This window comes from Heterodontus francisci, unplaced genomic scaffold (assembly GCF_036365525.1).
Source record: "Heterodontus francisci isolate sHetFra1 unplaced genomic scaffold, sHetFra1.hap1 HAP1_SCAFFOLD_1014, whole genome shotgun sequence".
NCBI classification, from domain to species: domain Eukaryota; kingdom Metazoa; phylum Chordata; class Chondrichthyes; order Heterodontiformes; family Heterodontidae; genus Heterodontus; species Heterodontus francisci.
The window spans coordinates 182,061-197,465 of record NW_027140780.1 but is presented as its reverse complement, the minus strand read 5'-3'; the positions used below and the strand labels follow the sequence as shown (position 1 = coordinate 197,465).

General features: G+C 55.9%; 7 non-coding genes and 4 pseudogenes across 7 annotated transcripts; all 11 read left to right on the top strand.

The window, feature by feature from the left end:
- Positions 1-4,501: 4,501 nt before the first annotated feature.
- Positions 4,502-4,682, top strand: LOC137361040 (U2 spliceosomal RNA; annotated as a pseudogene).
- Positions 4,683-5,062: 380 nt separating this feature from the next.
- Positions 5,063-5,253, top strand: LOC137360936 (U2 spliceosomal RNA). The gene has a single exon (XR_010971969.1). It is a non-coding gene; the product is annotated as a U2 spliceosomal RNA (small nuclear RNA).
- A 388-nt stretch (positions 5,254-5,641) lies between these two features.
- Positions 5,642-5,832, top strand: LOC137360944 (U2 spliceosomal RNA). Its single transcript, XR_010971977.1, has one exon. It is a non-coding gene; the product is annotated as a U2 spliceosomal RNA (small nuclear RNA).
- A 388-nt stretch (positions 5,833-6,220) lies between these two features.
- Positions 6,221-6,293, top strand: LOC137361076 (U2 spliceosomal RNA; annotated as a pseudogene).
- Positions 6,294-7,903: 1,610 nt separating this feature from the next.
- On the top strand, positions 7,904-8,084 carry LOC137361028 (U2 spliceosomal RNA; annotated as a pseudogene).
- A 380-nt stretch (positions 8,085-8,464) lies between these two features.
- On the top strand, positions 8,465-8,655 carry LOC137360943 (U2 spliceosomal RNA). Its single transcript, XR_010971976.1, has one exon. It is a non-coding gene; the product is annotated as a U2 spliceosomal RNA (small nuclear RNA).
- Positions 8,656-9,043: 388 nt separating this feature from the next.
- On the top strand, positions 9,044-9,234 carry LOC137360952 (U2 spliceosomal RNA). The gene has a single exon (XR_010971985.1). It is a non-coding gene; the product is annotated as a U2 spliceosomal RNA (small nuclear RNA).
- Positions 9,235-9,614: 380 nt separating this feature from the next.
- Positions 9,615-9,805, top strand: LOC137360951 (U2 spliceosomal RNA). Its single transcript, XR_010971984.1, has one exon. It is a non-coding gene; the product is annotated as a U2 spliceosomal RNA (small nuclear RNA).
- A 388-nt stretch (positions 9,806-10,193) lies between these two features.
- On the top strand, positions 10,194-10,384 carry LOC137361003 (U2 spliceosomal RNA). The gene has a single exon (XR_010972034.1). It is a non-coding gene; the product is annotated as a U2 spliceosomal RNA (small nuclear RNA).
- Positions 10,385-10,764: 380 nt separating this feature from the next.
- On the top strand, positions 10,765-10,955 carry LOC137360941 (U2 spliceosomal RNA). The gene has a single exon (XR_010971974.1). It is a non-coding gene; the product is annotated as a U2 spliceosomal RNA (small nuclear RNA).
- Positions 10,956-11,343: 388 nt separating this feature from the next.
- LOC137361048 (U2 spliceosomal RNA) lies at positions 11,344-11,452 on the top strand (annotated as a pseudogene).
- Positions 11,453-15,405: the final 3,953 nt, after the last annotated feature.

The window sequence follows — 15,405 nt, the reverse complement described above, 5'->3', positions numbered from 1 at the left end:
GGCAGGCCATCTCTACAAGACCTGCCCCAAACGTTGTCTCAGCTATGCTCAGGCGGCAAGGTCCAAGGAATGGCAGGGCGAAGGTTCGACGAAGGCGTCCGCTGTTCGAAAGGAGACCAGCAACCTTCTCCGCAGTGAGGAACTTCAACCTGAGAAGGAAGGGGAGGCGGCTGAAACCAACGACCCAGCACCTACCCAGCGCCCGGAAACCCCTCCTCCACAGACAGAATCAATGGAGGAGGAGGCAGCAGATGGACAAACAGGTCAGTGGCAAGTGGTCCAGAGGAAAACCACAAAGAAAAAACATCCCAAAGCCACCACCCAAACCAGTGGCAAGAGGAGGCTTTCTTCTGAATCAGACTGCAACAACTCCTCTTCACTGGACGGGGAAATGCTGGAACGACAGCCCCTTCAAAAGAGGCGGCAGAACTCCGAGATGGATGATCAAGCATCCCAGCCCCCGGGCACTGGAAGCTGTGATGGGCCCGGCGTGCCCCAACCCCAATTCCCCACACGTAACGACGTGGCCAACGCATCTCAGCTCCGGGACACCGGGAGCAAAGACACGTCTGGCGCACCTGAGCTCCGGGAGACCGGGAGCTGTGATGTTTTCGAGGAGGAACAGATGGAAGCAGCTGAGGACAACCCAATCCTCTCTGCCTACAAGACCCCCCCGATGTCACCCGAGCGGCACAAACCCTGCAGGAAAAATCAGGAGGGGTTTCTGAGCCCAACCAACGTGAAACTGCTTGCGCATACGATGGGTATGCAGGAACATCCCGAAGGGGAAGGACTGGGACTAGCGAGGACAAATGGTATGGGAAGCAACAACTAATTTTTAGTTAAAAATGGGTGTAAGAATTGCTTCCATTAATGTGCGTAGCATTAAATCGACTACGCGATGTGTTTCAACCTTGGATTACCTTGCCAAGGTCAAAGCTGACCTACTGTTTCTGCAGGAGTGTGGAATACCACACCTCAGCACCTACAGGCAGTGGTCGCGATGGTGGTCCCACGGGCCATCGATCTGGTCGGGGGGTAATGACTGCCGTTCCTCCGGCCTGGGTATTCTGCTGCGGGGAGGTAACTTCACCATCTCCGAAGTTAAGGAGGTGGTGGGCGGCCGCCTCCTCGTAGCAGACGTGATGTACAACAACGCTCCGCTCCGGTTGATCAACGTGTACGCCCCGGTACAACGCAGCGAGCGGCTGACCGTCTTCCAGCAGCTCCCACTGCTGCTGGCGACGTCCAGGCCGGTCATCCTAGGCGGTGACTTCAACTGCATCATCGATGCGGCTGGACGATCCGGCAGTGACGACAGAAAACTGGACGCTACGTCCAGATTCCTCATAGAAACAGTTAAGGATGCCAAACTGCACGACGTCTTCAGCAAACCTGCAGACGGAGCGCAGCGCAGATACACATGGTCAAGATCGGACGGGTCTGCCCGTTCCAGGATTGACTTCCTGTTTGTTTCCCGTGCTGTCACGGTCGGATCCACCGACGTCAAGCCGGTGTTCTTCTCCGACCACTGCCTCTTACTGGCCGACTGTCACTTACAGGACGACCAGCGGGTTGGCAGAGGGACGTGGAAGCTCAATGCGACACTGCTGACCCCAGAGAACGTTGAGGAACTCAAAAGGGATTACAATGGTTGGAGGACCGTGAAACCCCTCTTTGAGTCTCCAGTTCACTGGTGGGAAGCGATTAAGGAGAACATCAAGAGGTTCTTCATCCACAAAGGTGTTCAGAAGGCGAGAGAGAGACAGAGGGAACTGTCCCGACTCCAGAAAATTATGCAAAATCTACTCCGGTTGCAGTCAATGGGGGTCGAGGTCAAGGAGGACCTCCAAGAGGTGAAGAGCCAGCAGGCCTCGCTCTTTGCCAAGGAGGCCTCCAAGATCATCTTCCGGTCCAGAGTCCGCTCCATCGAGCAGGATGAGACGTGCTCGCGTTACTTCTTCCAAAAGGTACACAGAGAGAGCTCTGTTATCAGCAGCCTGAAGGAAGAAGATGGCTCGGTAACGTCTTCGCAGTCCGAGATACTAAGGATCAGCAAATCCTTTTATGCTGGGCTGTATGACGCGAAGCCCACAGACAGCAGAGCCTCCCAGTCCTTCCTGTCATCTATCACAGAGGTCTTAGATGACAGCAGGAGGGAGGGACTGGACAAGCCGCTAACTCTGGACGAGCTGACAAAGGCCGTCGAGTCTTTCGAGGCGAGTAAAACTCCCGGGAGCGACGGCTTACCGGTCGAGTTGTACTCGGCCCTGTGGGACTGGGTCGGCCCGGACCTGCTGGAAGTATACGAGAGTATGCTCCTGGCCGGTAGCATGTCAGAATCCATGAGAAAAGGCATCATCACCCTCATTTACAAGCAGAAGGGGGAGAGGGTAGAAATCAGAAATTGGCGGCCCATCTCACTGCTTAATGTTGATTACAAGATTCTGTCCAAAGTCATAGCCAGTCGAGTCAAGTCTGCTCTGGAGCTGGTGATTCACCCCGATCAGACCTGTACTGTACCCGGCAGGAAGATCTCTGATAGCCTCGCGCTACTCAGGGATACGATCGCCTACGTACGGGACAGGAGGGTGGACACCTGCCTCATCAGCCTGGACCAGGAGAAGGCTTTTGACAGGATATCGCACACCTACATGATGGACGTGCTTTCCAAAATGGGGTTTGGGGAGGGAATCTGCAATTGGATCCAACTGCTCTACACAAACATCAGTAGCGCAGTGTCAATCAACGGGTGGGAATCTGAAAGTTTCCCGATCAAATCTGGAGTCAGACAGGGCTGTCCTCTGTCCCCGGTCTTGTTTGTTTGCTGTATTGAACCCTTTGCTGAGTCTATTAGGAAGGATGCGAGCATAAGAGGGGTGACAATCCCAGGCAGCGGAGGCACTCAGGTCAAAACCTCCCTGTACATGGATGACGTCGCCGTCTTCTGCTCGGATCCGCTGTCCGTGCGCAGACTGATGAGCATCTGCGACCAGTTCGAACTGGCCTCGGGAGCCAAAGTTAACCACGGCAAGAGCGAGGCCATGTTCTTTGGGAACTGGGCTGACCGATCCTTTGTCCCCTTCACCGTCAGGTCAGATTACCTGAAGGTGCTGGGGATATGGTTCGGAAGGGCCGGGGCGTGCACCAAAACATGGGAGGAGCGAGTAGCCAAGGTACGACAAAAGTTGGGCATGTGGGGGCAGCGGTCTCTCTCCATTGTGGGTAAGAACCTGGTCATCAGGTGCGAGGCGCTCACGTTGTTGCTCTACGTGGCGCAGGTCTGGCCCATACCCCACTCCTGCGCCGTGGCAGTCACCCGAGCCATTTTCCGCTTCGTCTGGGGATCTAAAATGGACCGGGTCCGGAGGGACACGATGTTCAAATCTCTGGACAAGGGCGGGAAAAATGTACCCAACGTGGCCCTCATCCTGATGACCACCTTCGTGTGCGGCTGCATCAAGCTATGTGTCGATCCCCAGTACGCAAACTCCAAGTGTCACTACGTGCTGAGGTTCTATCTGTCCCCGGTGTTGCGAAGGATGGGCCTGGTCACATTGCCGCGGAACGCTCCGTGCAGTTGGGCGGCGCCGTACCACCTATCCTTCGTGGAGCAGTTTCTGCGGAAAAACACCTTTGACCACCGGTCCATCAGGCAGTGGTCTGCACGGAATGTCCTCAAGGCCCTACGGGAAAAGGAAACGGTGGATCCTGTCGGATGGTTCCCCGAGCAGACCGTCAAAGTCATTTGGCGGAATGCCTCATCACCAGAACTTTCAAACAAGCACCAAGACGTAGCTTGGCTGGTGGTGAGAAGGGCCCTCCCCGTCAGATCCTTCATGCACACCCGAAGTCTCGCCCCCTCCGCACAGTGCCCCCGCGTTGGCTGTGGTGGGGAAGAGACGGTCGCCCACCTCCTCCTGGAATGTGCCTTTGCAAAGCAGGTGTGGAAAGAGATGCAGTGGTTTTTGTCAAGGTTCATCCCAAGCAGCTCTGTAACACAGGAGTCTGTGCTCTACGGGCTGTTCCCAGGGACGCACACCGAGACAAACATCAACTGCTGCTGGAGGGCTATCAATTCGGTGAAAGACGCCCTTTGGTCTGCCCGAAACTTGCTGGTCTTCCAGCGCAAAGAGTTGTCCACCACCGAATGTTGCAGACTGGCACATTCCAAGGTCCAGGACTACGTGCTGAGGGACGCACTAAAGCTTGGGGCAGCCGCAGCAAAGGCTCAATGGGGAAAGACCACAGTGTAAGGTTCCCCCACCAAGCTGGACTGAGGGGCTGGAACCATGGGAAGCCCCTCGAACTGTATCGTTAATATTCTCAATTGCTGTAAATGTAAAACTGTAATTGACATGACAATTGTGAAACGGAAGGGTTGGGAAGAAACTCATGACATTATTGAAAGAAACTGATCTCTTTTGCAGTGTTTGTATTTTTTCGTGCTGTTTGGAAACTGTTTGGCAATGTAATTTTTACAGATTTTTATGAATAAAGTATATTTTGGAAATAAAAAAAAAAAAAAATCTGTTCTTATCAGTTTAATATCTGATGCGTCCCCTATCTGGGGACCAAATATTAAATTGATTTTTGGGACAGGGAGATGGAGCAGGGGCTTGCCCCGTCCACTCCATGCATCCACCTGGTATTGCAGTGTTTCCAGGAGCGGTGCAGCTTCCCCCCTCCATGGGGGCGAGACCCCTGCTGAAAAATAGAATTCGCAATAGTGACGGCGCTGCTGACTTTGCTGCAGTTTTCCGTGGGCGCTACGCTGCCCCCTGTTGGATTGCCCCGCAGTTGCAGGCCGCCCTTTGCTGCCCAGCGCGCGCGGTTGTCTTTATTCCTGCGCAATGCCTCGCGCAGAAGCGCAAGGAATGGCTGCGCGTGGCATGCACGCGTGCTTTCCTTTCTCCTTGCAAGGCCCGGCAACAAAAGGAGCTCTGGCTCAAAGACCGCCCGCCGTCGCCTCTTTCGCCCTAGGCTCGCCCACCCGGCGGCTACTTTGTGGTAGAGGCCGCACGCCGGGCCTGACGCGCGCAGCAAACTCAGTTTTACGGCCATCGCTTCTCGGCCTTTTGGCTAAGATCAAGTGTAGTATCTGTTCTTATCAGTTTAATATCTGATACGTCCCCTATCTGGGGACCAAATATTAAATTGATTTTTGGTACAGGGAGATGGAACAGGGGCTTGCCCCGTCCACTCCATGCATCCACCTGGTGTTGCAGTGTTTCCAGGAGCGGTGCAGCTTCCCCCCTCCATGGGGGCGAGACCCCTGCCGAAAAATAGAATTCGCAATAGTGACAGCGCTGCTGCTCGGCTGACTTTGCTGCAGTTTTCCGTGGGCGCTACGCTGCCCCCTGTTGGATTGCCCCGCAGTTGCAGGCCGCCCTTTGCTGCCCAGCGCGCGCGGTTGTCTTTATTCCTGCGCAATGCCTCGCGCAGAAGCGCAAGGAATGGCTGCGCGTGGCATGCACGCGTGCTTTCCTTTCTGCTTGCAAGGCCCGGCAACAAAAGGAGCTCTGGCTCAAAGACCGCCCGCCGTCGCCTCTTTCGCCCTAGGCTCGCCCACCCGGCGGCTACTTTGTGGTAGAGGCCGCACGCCGGGCCTGACGCGCGCAGCAAACGCAGTTTTACGGCCATCGCTTCTCGGCCTTTTGGCTAAGATCAAGTGTAGTATCTGTTCTTATCAGTTTAATATCTGATACGTCCCCTATCTGGGGACCAAATATTAAATTGATTTTTGGGACAGGGAGATGGAACAGGGGCTTGCCCCGTCCACTCCATGCATCCACCTGGTATTGCAGTGTTTCCAGGAGCGGTGCAGCTTCCCCCCTCCATGGGGGCGAGACCCCTGCCGAAAAATAGAATTCGCAATAGTGACGGCGCTGCTGCTCGGCTGACTTTGCTGCAGTTTTCCGTGGGCGCTACGCTGCCCCCTGTTGGATTGCCCCGCAGTTGCAGGCCGCCCTTTGCTGCCTGGCGCGCGTGGTTGTCGTTATTCCTGCGCAATGCCTCGCGCAGAAGCGCGAGGAATGGCTGCGCGTGGCATGCACGCGTGCTTTCCTTTCTGCTTGCAAGGCCCGGCAACAAAAGGAGCTCTGGCTCAAAGACCGCCCGCCGTCGCCTCTTTCGCCCGAGGCTCGCCCACCCGGCGGCTACTTTGACGTAGAGGCCGCACGCCGGGCCTGACGCGCGCAGCAAACGCAGTTTTAGGGCCATCGCTTCTCGGCCTTTTGGCTAAGATCAAGTGTAGTATCTAGGATGCGAGCATAAGAGGGGTGACAATCCCAGGCAGCGGAGGCACTCAGGTCAAAACCTCCCTGTACATGGATGACGTCGCCGTCTTCTGCTCGGATCCGCTGTCCGTGCGCAGACTGATGAGCATCTGCGACCAGTTCGAACTGGCCTCGGGAGCCAAAGTTAACCACGGCAAGAGCGAGGCCATGTTCTTTGGGAACTGGGCTGACCGATCCTTTGTCCCCTTCACCGTCAGGTCAGATTACCTGAAGGTGCTGGGGATATGGTTTGGAAGGGCCGGGGCGTGCACCAAAACATGGGAGGAGCGAGTAGCCAAGGTACGACAAAAGTTGGGCATGTGGGGGCAGCGATCTCTCTCCATTGTGGGTAAGAACCTGGTCATCAGGTGCGAGGCGCTCACGTTGTTGCTCTACGTGGCGCAGGTCTGGCCCATACCCCACTCCTGTGCCGTGGCAGTCACCCGAGCCATTTTCCGCTTCGTCTGGGGATCTAAAATGGACCGGGTCCGGAGGGACACGATGTTCAAATCTCTGGACATGGGCGGGAAAAATGTACCCAACGTGGCCCTCATCCTGATGACCACCTTCGTGTGCGGCTGCATCAAGCTATGTGTAGATCCCCAGTACGCAAACTCCAAGTGTCACTACGTGCTGAGGTTCTATCTGTCCCCGGTGTTGCGAAGGATGGGCCTGGTCACATGGCCGCGGAACGCTCCGTGCAGTTGGGACGTGCCGTACCACCTATCCTTCGTGGAGCAGTTTCTGCGGAAAAACACCTTTGACCACCGGTCCATCAGGCAGTGGTCTGCACGGAATGTCCTCAAGGCCCTACGGGAAAAGGAAACGGTGGATCCTGTCGGATGGTTCCCCGAGCAGACCGTCAAAGTCATTTGGCGGAATGCCTCATCACCAGAACTTTCAAACAAGCACCAAGACGTAGCTTGGCTGGTGGTGAGAAGGGCCCTCCCCGTCAGATCCTTCATGCACACCCGAAGTCTCGCCCCCTCCGCACAGTGCCCCCGCGTTGGCTGTGGTGGGGAAGAGTCGGTCGCCCACCTCCACCTGGAATGTGCCTTTGCAAAGCAGGTGTGGAAAGAGATGCAGTGGTTTTTGTCAAGGTTCATCCCAAGCAGCTCTGTAACACAGGAGTCTGTGCTCTACGGGCTGTTCCCAGGGACGCACACCGAGACAAACATCAACTGCTGCTGGAGGGCTATCAATTCGGTGAAAGACGCCCTTTGGTCTGCCCGAAACTTGCTGGTCTTCCAGCGCAAAGAGTGGTCCACCACCGAATGTTGCAGACTGGCACATTCCAAGGTCCAGGACTACGTGCTGAGGGACGCACTAAAGCTTGGGGCAGCCGCAGCAAAGGCTCAATGGGGAAAGACCACAGTGTAAGGTTCCCCCACCAAGCTGGACTGAGGGGCTGGAACCATGGGAAGCCCCTCGAACTGTATCGTTAATATTCTCAATTGCTGTAAATGTAAAACTGTAATTGACATGACAATTGTGAAACGGAAGGGTTGGGAAGAAACTCATGACATTATTGAAAGAAACTGATCTCTTTTGCAATGTTTGTATTTTTTCGTGCTGTTTGGAAACTGTTTGGCAATGTAATTTTTACAGATTTTTATGAATAAAGTATATTTTGGAAATAAAAAAAAAAAAAAATCTGTTCTTATCAGTTTAATATCTGATACGTCCCCTATCTGGGGACCAAATATTAAATTGATTTTTGGGACAGGGAGATGGAGCAGGGGCTTGCCCCGTCCACTCCATGCATCCACCTGGTATTGCAGTGTTTCCAGGAGCGGTGCAGCTTCCCCTCTCCATGGGGGCGGGACCCCTGCTGAAAAATAGAATTCGCAATAGTGACGGCGCTGCTGACTTTGCTGCAGTTTTCCGTGGGCGCTACGCTGCCCCCTGTTGGATTGCCCCGCAGTTGCAGGCCGCCCTTTGCTGCCCAGCGCGCGCGGTTGTCTTTATTCCTGCGCAATGCCTCGCGCAGAAGCGCAAGGAATGGCTGCGCGTGGCATGCACGCGTGCTTTCCTTTCTGCTTGCAAGGCCCGGCAACAAAAGGAGCTCTGGCTCAAAGACCGCCCGCCGTCGCCTCTTTCGCCCGAGGCTCGCCCACCCGGCGGCTACTTTGTGGTAGAGGCCGCACGCCGGGCCTGACGCGCGCAGCAAACGCAGTTTTACGGCCATCGCTTCTCGGCCTTTTGGCTAAGATCAAGTGTAGTATCTGTTCTTATCAGTTTAATATCTGATACGTCCCCTATCTGGGGACCAAATATTAAATTGATTTTTGGGACAGGGAGATGGAACAGGGGCTTGCCCCGTCCACTCCATGCATCCACCTGGTATTGCAGTGTTTCCAGGAGCGGTGCAGCTTCCCCCCTCCATGGGGGCGAGACCCCTGCCGAAAAATAGAATTCGCAATAGTGACGGCGCTGCTGCTCGGCTGACTTTGCTGCAGTTTTCCGTGGGCGCTACGCTGCCCCCTGTTGGATTGCCCCGCAGTTGCAGGCCGCCCTTTGCTGCCTGGCGCGCGTGGTTGTCGTTATTCCTGCGCAATGCCTCGCGCAGAAGCGCGAGGAATGGCTGCGCGTGGCATGCACGCGTGCTTTCCTTTCTGCTTGCAAGGCCCGGCAACAAAAGGAGCTCTGGCTCAAAGACCGCCCGCCGTCGCCTCTTTCGCCCGAGGCTCGCCCACCCGGCGGCTACTTTGAGGTAGAGGCCGCACGCCGGGCCTGACGCGCGCAGCAAACGCAGTTTTAGGGCCATCGCTTCTCGGCCTTTTGGCTAAGATCAAGTGTAGTATCTGTTCTTATCAGTTTAATATCTGATACGTCCCCTATCTGGGGACCAAATATTAAATTGATTTTTGGGACAGGGAGATGGAGCAGGGGCTTGCCCCGTCCACTCCATGCATCCACCTGGTATTGCAGTGTTTCCAGGAGCGGTGCAGCTTCCCCCCTCCATGGGGGCGAGACCCCTGCTGAAAAATAGAATTCGCAATAGTGACGGCGCTGCTGACTTTGCTGCAGTTTTCCGTGGGCGCTACGCTGCCCCCTGTTGGATTGCCCCGCAGTTGCAGGCCGCCCTTTGCTGCCTAGCGCGCGTGGTTGTCGTTATTCCTGCGCAATGCCTCGCGCAGAAGTGCAAGGAATGGCTGCGCGTGGCATGCACGCGTGCTTTCCTTTCTGCTTGCAAGGCCCGGCAACAAAAGGAGCTCTGGCTCAAAGACCGCCTGCCGTCGCCTCTTTCGCCCTCGGCTCGCCCACCCGGCGGCTACTTTGTGGTAGAGGCCGCACGCCGGGCCTGACGCGCGCAGCAAACGCAGTTTTACGGCCATCGCTTCTCGGCCTTTTGGCTAAGATCAAGTGTAGTATCTGTTCTTATCAGTTTAATATCTGATACGTCCCCTATCTGGGGACCAAATATTAAATTGATTTTTGGGACAGGGAGATGGAGCAGGGGCTTGCCCCGTCCACTCCATGCATCCACCTGGTATTGCAGTGTTTCCAGGAGCGGTGCAGCTTCCCCCCTCCATGGGGGCGAGACCCCTGCCGAAAAATAGAATTCGCAATAGTGACGGCGCTGCTGCTCGGCTGACTTTGCTGCAGTTTTCCGTGGGCGCTACGCTGCCCCCTGTTGGATTGCCCCGCAGTTGCAGGCCGCCCTTTGCTGCCTGGCGCGCGTGGTTGTCGTTATTCCTGCGCAATGCCTCGCGCAGAAGCGCGAGGAATGGCTGCGCGTGGCATGCACGCGTGCTTTCCTTTCTGCTTGCAAGGCCCGGCAACAAAAGGAGCTCTGGCTCAAAGACCGCCCGCCGTCGCCTCTTTCGCCCGAGGCTCGCCCACCCGGCGGCTACTTTGACGTAGAGGCCGCACGCCGGGCCTGACGCGCGCAGCAAACGCAGTTTTAGGGCCATCGCTTCTCGGCCTTTTGGTTAAGATCAAGTGTAGTATCTGTTCTTATCAGTTTAATATCTGATACGTCCCCTATCTGGGGACCAAATATTAAATTGATTTTTGGGACAGGGAGATGGAGCAGGGGCTTGCCCCGTCCACTCCATGCATCCACCTGGTATTGCAGTGTTTCCAGGAGCGGTGCAGCTTCCCCTCTCCATGGGGGCGGGACCCCTGCTGAAAAATAGAATTCGCAATAGTGGCGGCGCTGCTGACTTTGCTGCAGTTTTCCGTGGGCGCTACGCTGCCCCCTGTTGGATTGCCCCGCAGTTGCAGGCCGCCCTTTGCTGCCCAGCGCGCGCGGTTGTCTTTATTCCTGCGCAATGCCTCGCGCAGAAGCGCAAGGAATGGCTGCGCGTGGCATGCACGCGTGCTTTCCTTTCTGCTTGCAAGGCCCGGCAACAAAAGGAGCTCTGGCTCAAAGACCGCCCGCCGTCGCCTCTTTCGCCCTCGGCTCGCCCACCCGGCGGCTACTTTGTGGTAGAGGCCGCACGCCGGGCCTGACGCGCGCAGCAAACGCAGTTTTAGGGCCATCGCTTCTCGGCCTTTTGGCTAAGATCAAGTGTAGTATCTGTTCTTATCAGTTTAATATCTGATACGTCCCCTATCTGGGGACCAAATATTAAATTGATTTTTGGGACAGGGAGATGGAACAGGGGCTTGCCCCGTCCACTCCATGCATCCACCTGGTATTGCAGTGTTTCCAGGAGCGGTGCAGCTTCCCCCCTCCATGGGGGCGAGACCCCTGCCGAAAAATAGAATTCGCAATAGTGACGGCGCTGCTGCTCGGCTGACTTTGCTGCAGTTTTCCGTGGGCGCTACGCTGCCCCCTGTTGGATTGCCCCGCAGTTGCAGGCCGCCCTTTGCTGCCTGGCGCGCGTGGTTGTCGTTATTCCTGCGCAATGCCTCGCGCAGAAGCGCGAGGAATGGCTGCGCGTGGCATGCACGCGTGCTTTCCTTTCTGCTTGCAAGGCCCGGCAACAAAAGGAGCTCTGGCTCAAAGACCGCCCGCCGTCGCCTCTTTCGCCCGAGGCTCGCCCACCCGGCGGCTACTTTGACGTAGAGGCCGCACGCCGGGCCTGACGCGCGCAGCAAACGCAGTTTTAGGGCCATCGCTTCTCGGCCTTTTGGCTAAGATCAAGTGTAGTATCTGTTCTTATCAGTGCTTATTTGATTGAGAAGAGACCATGATCATTGCTTTTTGATCCTGGGGAAGCTTTGAGTAAAATGGCTATAACCAATTTTCGAGCTTCGGGCCAGGGAGTGCGCAACACCGTTCGGGTGGTCGTGAAAGACAAGGAAGGAGATGCACCGGTCGATCGCACCTTCTTCATCAAGAAAATTCTCTTCGATTGCTGCGGATTTCAAGCGACGGACGTCTTCTGCCTGCAGGATTTCCCCAGCAGTGGATACTTCGACGTGACGTTCCGGAACGTGGCGGGATGCATCAAGTTCCTGAAGGCGTTCAAGGAGAAAGGGGACCGGGCGCCACTGTCGATCCTCACAGCGGAGCCGCTCTTCACGCTTCCGTCACAACGGGACCGGGTGGTGACGATTCACCTCTACAACCCCCATGTTCCGGTGGTGGATGTACTCACCTTTCTCGCCAGGTACGTCGAGGTGGCCGGCAGCAGCACTGATGTCAAGGACCCCTTTGGGATCTGGACCAGCAAGCGGCAGGTCAAGGTGACCTTGAAGGTAGATCCCAGTGGAGCCATCATCCACCCTCCCTCCAGCTTCGCTATCGGGGGAAGTCGAGGCTTCTTGGTCTACGCTGGGCAGCCCAGAGTTTGTCGCACCTGTGGCAAATCTGGTCACATGGCAGCCAACTGCAGCACGGTTGTTTGCAAGAACTGCAAGGAGGAAGGCCATCAGACCAAGGACTGTAAGCAGACTAAGTGTTGCAACTTGTGCGGTGCGGCAGGCCATCTCTACAAGACCTGTCCCAAACGTTGTCAAAGCTATGCTCAGGCGGCAAGGTCCAAGGAATGGCCGGGCGAAGGTTCGACGAAGGCGTCCGCTGTTCGAAAGGAGACCAACAACCTTCTCCGCAGTGAGGAACTTCAACCTGAGAAGGAAGAGGAGGCGGCTGAAACCAACGACCCAGCACCTACCCAGCGCCCGGAAACCCCTCCCCCACAGACAGAATCAATGGAGGAGGAGGCAGCAGATGGACAAACAGGTCAGTGGCAAGTGGTCCAGAGGAGAACCACAAAGAAAAAACATCCCAAAGCCACCACCCAAACCAGTGGCAAGAGGAGGCTCTCTTCTGAATCAGACTGCAACAACTCCTCTTCACTGGACGGGGAAATGCTGGAACGACAGCCCCTTCAAAAGAGGCGGCAGAACTCCGAGATGGATGATAAAGCATCCCAGCCCCCGGGCACTGGAAGCTGTGATGGGCCCAGCGTGCCCCAACCCCAATGCCCCACACGTAACGACGTGGCCAACGCATCTCAGCTCCAGGACACCGGGAGCAAAGACACGTCTGGCGCACCTGAGCTCCGGGAGACCGGGAGCTGTGATGTTTTCGAGGAGGAACAGATGGAAGCAGCTGAGGACAACCCAATCCTCTCTGCCTACAAGACCCCCCCGATGTCACCCGAGCGGCACAAACCCTGCAGGAAAAATCAGGAGGGGTTTCTGAGCCCAACCAACGTGAAACTGCTTGCGCATACGATGGGTATGCAGGAACATCCCGAAGGGGAAGGACTGGGACTAGCGAGGACAAATGGTATGGGAAGCAACAACTAATTTTTAGTAAAAAATGGGTGTAAGAATTGCTTCCATTAATGTGCGTAGCATTAAATCGACTACGCGATGTGTTTCAACCTTGGATTACCTTGCCAAGGTCAAAGCTGACCTACTGTTTCTGCAGGAGTGTGGAATACCACACCTCAGCACCTACAGGCAGTGGTCGCGATGGTGGTCCCACGGGCCATCGATCTGGTCGGGGGGTAATGACTGCCGTTCCTCCGGCCTGGGTATTCTGCTGCGGGGAGGTAACTTCACCATCTCCGAAGTTAAGGAGGTGGTGGGCGGCCGCCTCCTCGTAGCAGACGTGATGTACAACAACGCTCCGCTCCGGTTGATCAACGTGTACGCCCCGGTACAACGCAGCGAGCGGCTGACCGTCTTCCAGCAGCTCCCACTGCTGCTGGCGACGTCCAGGCCGGTCATCCTAGGCGGTGACTTCAACTGCATCATCGATGCGGCTGGACGATCCGGCAGTGACGACAGCAAACTGGACGCTACGTCCAGATTCCTAGTAGAAACAGTTAAGGATGCCAAACTGCACGACGTCTTCAGCAAACCTGCAGACGGAGCGCAGCGCAGATACACATGGTCAAGATCGGACGGGTCTGCCCGTTCCAGGATTGACTTCCTGTTTGTTTCCCGTGCTGTCACGGTCGGATCCACCGACGTCAAGCCGGTGTTCTTCTCCGACCACTGCCTCTTACTGGCCGACTGTCACTTACAGGACGACCAGCGGGTTGGCAGAGGGACGTGGAAGCTCAATGTGACACTGCTGACCCCAGAGAACGTTGAGGAACTCAAAAGGGATTACAAAGGTTGGAGGACCGTGAAACCCCTCTTTGAGTCTCCAGTTCACTGGTGGGAAGCGATTAAGGAGAACATCAAGAGGTTCTTCATCCACAAAGGTGTTCAGAAGGCGAGAGAGAGACAGAGGGAACTGTCCCGACTCCAGAAAATTATGCAAAATCTACTCCGGTTGCAGTCAATGGGGGTCGAGGTCAAGGAGGACCTCCAAGAGGTGAAGAGCCAGCAGGCCTCGCTCTTTGCCAAGGAGGCCTCCAAGATCATCTTCCGGTCCAGAGTCCGCTCCATCGAGCAGGATGAGACGTGCTCGCGTTACTTCTTCCAAAAGGTACACAGAGAGAGCTCTGTTATCAGCAGCCTGAAGGAAGAAGATGGCTCGGTAACGTCTTCGCAGTCCGACATACTAAGGATCAGCAAATCCTTTTATGCTGGGCTGTATGACGCGAAGCCCACAGACAGCAGAGCCTCCCAGTCCTTCCTGTCATCTATCACAGAGGTCTTAGATGACAGCAGGAGGGAGGGACTGGACAAGCCGCTAACTCTGGACGAGCTGACAAAGGCCGTCGAGTCTTTCGAGGCGAGTAAAACTCCCGGGAGCGATGGCTTACCGGTCGAGTTGTACTCGGCCCTGTGGGACTGGGTCGGCCCGGACCTGCTGGAAGTATACGAGAGTATGCTCCTGGCCGGTAGCATGTCAGAATCCATGAGAAAAGGCATCATCACCCTCATTTACAAGCAGAAGGGGGAGAGGGTAGAAATCAGAAATTGGCGGCCCATCTCACTGCTTAATGTTGATTACAAGATTCTGTCCAAAGTCATAGCCAGTCGAGTCAAGTCTGCTCTGGAGCTGGTGATTCACCCCGATCAGACCTGTACTGTACCCGGCAGGAAGATCTCTGATAGCCTCGCGCTACTCAGGGATACGATCGCCTACGTACGGGACAGGAGGGTGGACACCTGCCTCATCAGCCTGGACCAGGAGAAGGCTTTTGACAGGATATCGCACACCTACATGATGGACGTGCTTTCCAAAATGGGGTTTGGGGAGGGAATCTGCAATTGGATCCAACTGCTCTACACAAACATCAGTAGCGCAGTGTCAATCAACGGGTGGGAATCTGAAAGTTTCCCGATCAAATCTGGAGTCAGACAGGGCTGTCCTCTTTCCCCGGTCTTGTTTGTTTGCTGTATTGAACCCTTTGCTGAGTCTATTAGGAAGGATGCGAGCATAAGAGGGGTGACAATCCCAGGCAGTGGAGGCACTCAGGTCAAAACCTCCCTGTACATGGATGACGTCGCCGTCTTCTGCTCGGATCCGCTGTCCGTGCGCAGACTGATGAGCATCTGCGACCAGTTCGAACTGGCCTCGGGAGCCAAAGTTAACCACGGCAAGAGCGAGGCCATGTTCTTTGGGAACTGGGCTGACCGATCCTTTGTCCCCTTCAGCGTCAGGTCAGATTACCTGAAGGTGCTGGGGATATGGTTCGGAAGTGCCGGGGCGTGCACCAAAACATGGGAGGAGCGAGTAGCCAAGGTACGACAAAAGTTGGGCATGTGGGGGCAGCGATCTCTCTCCATTGTGGGTAAGAACCTGGTCATCAGGTGCGAGGCG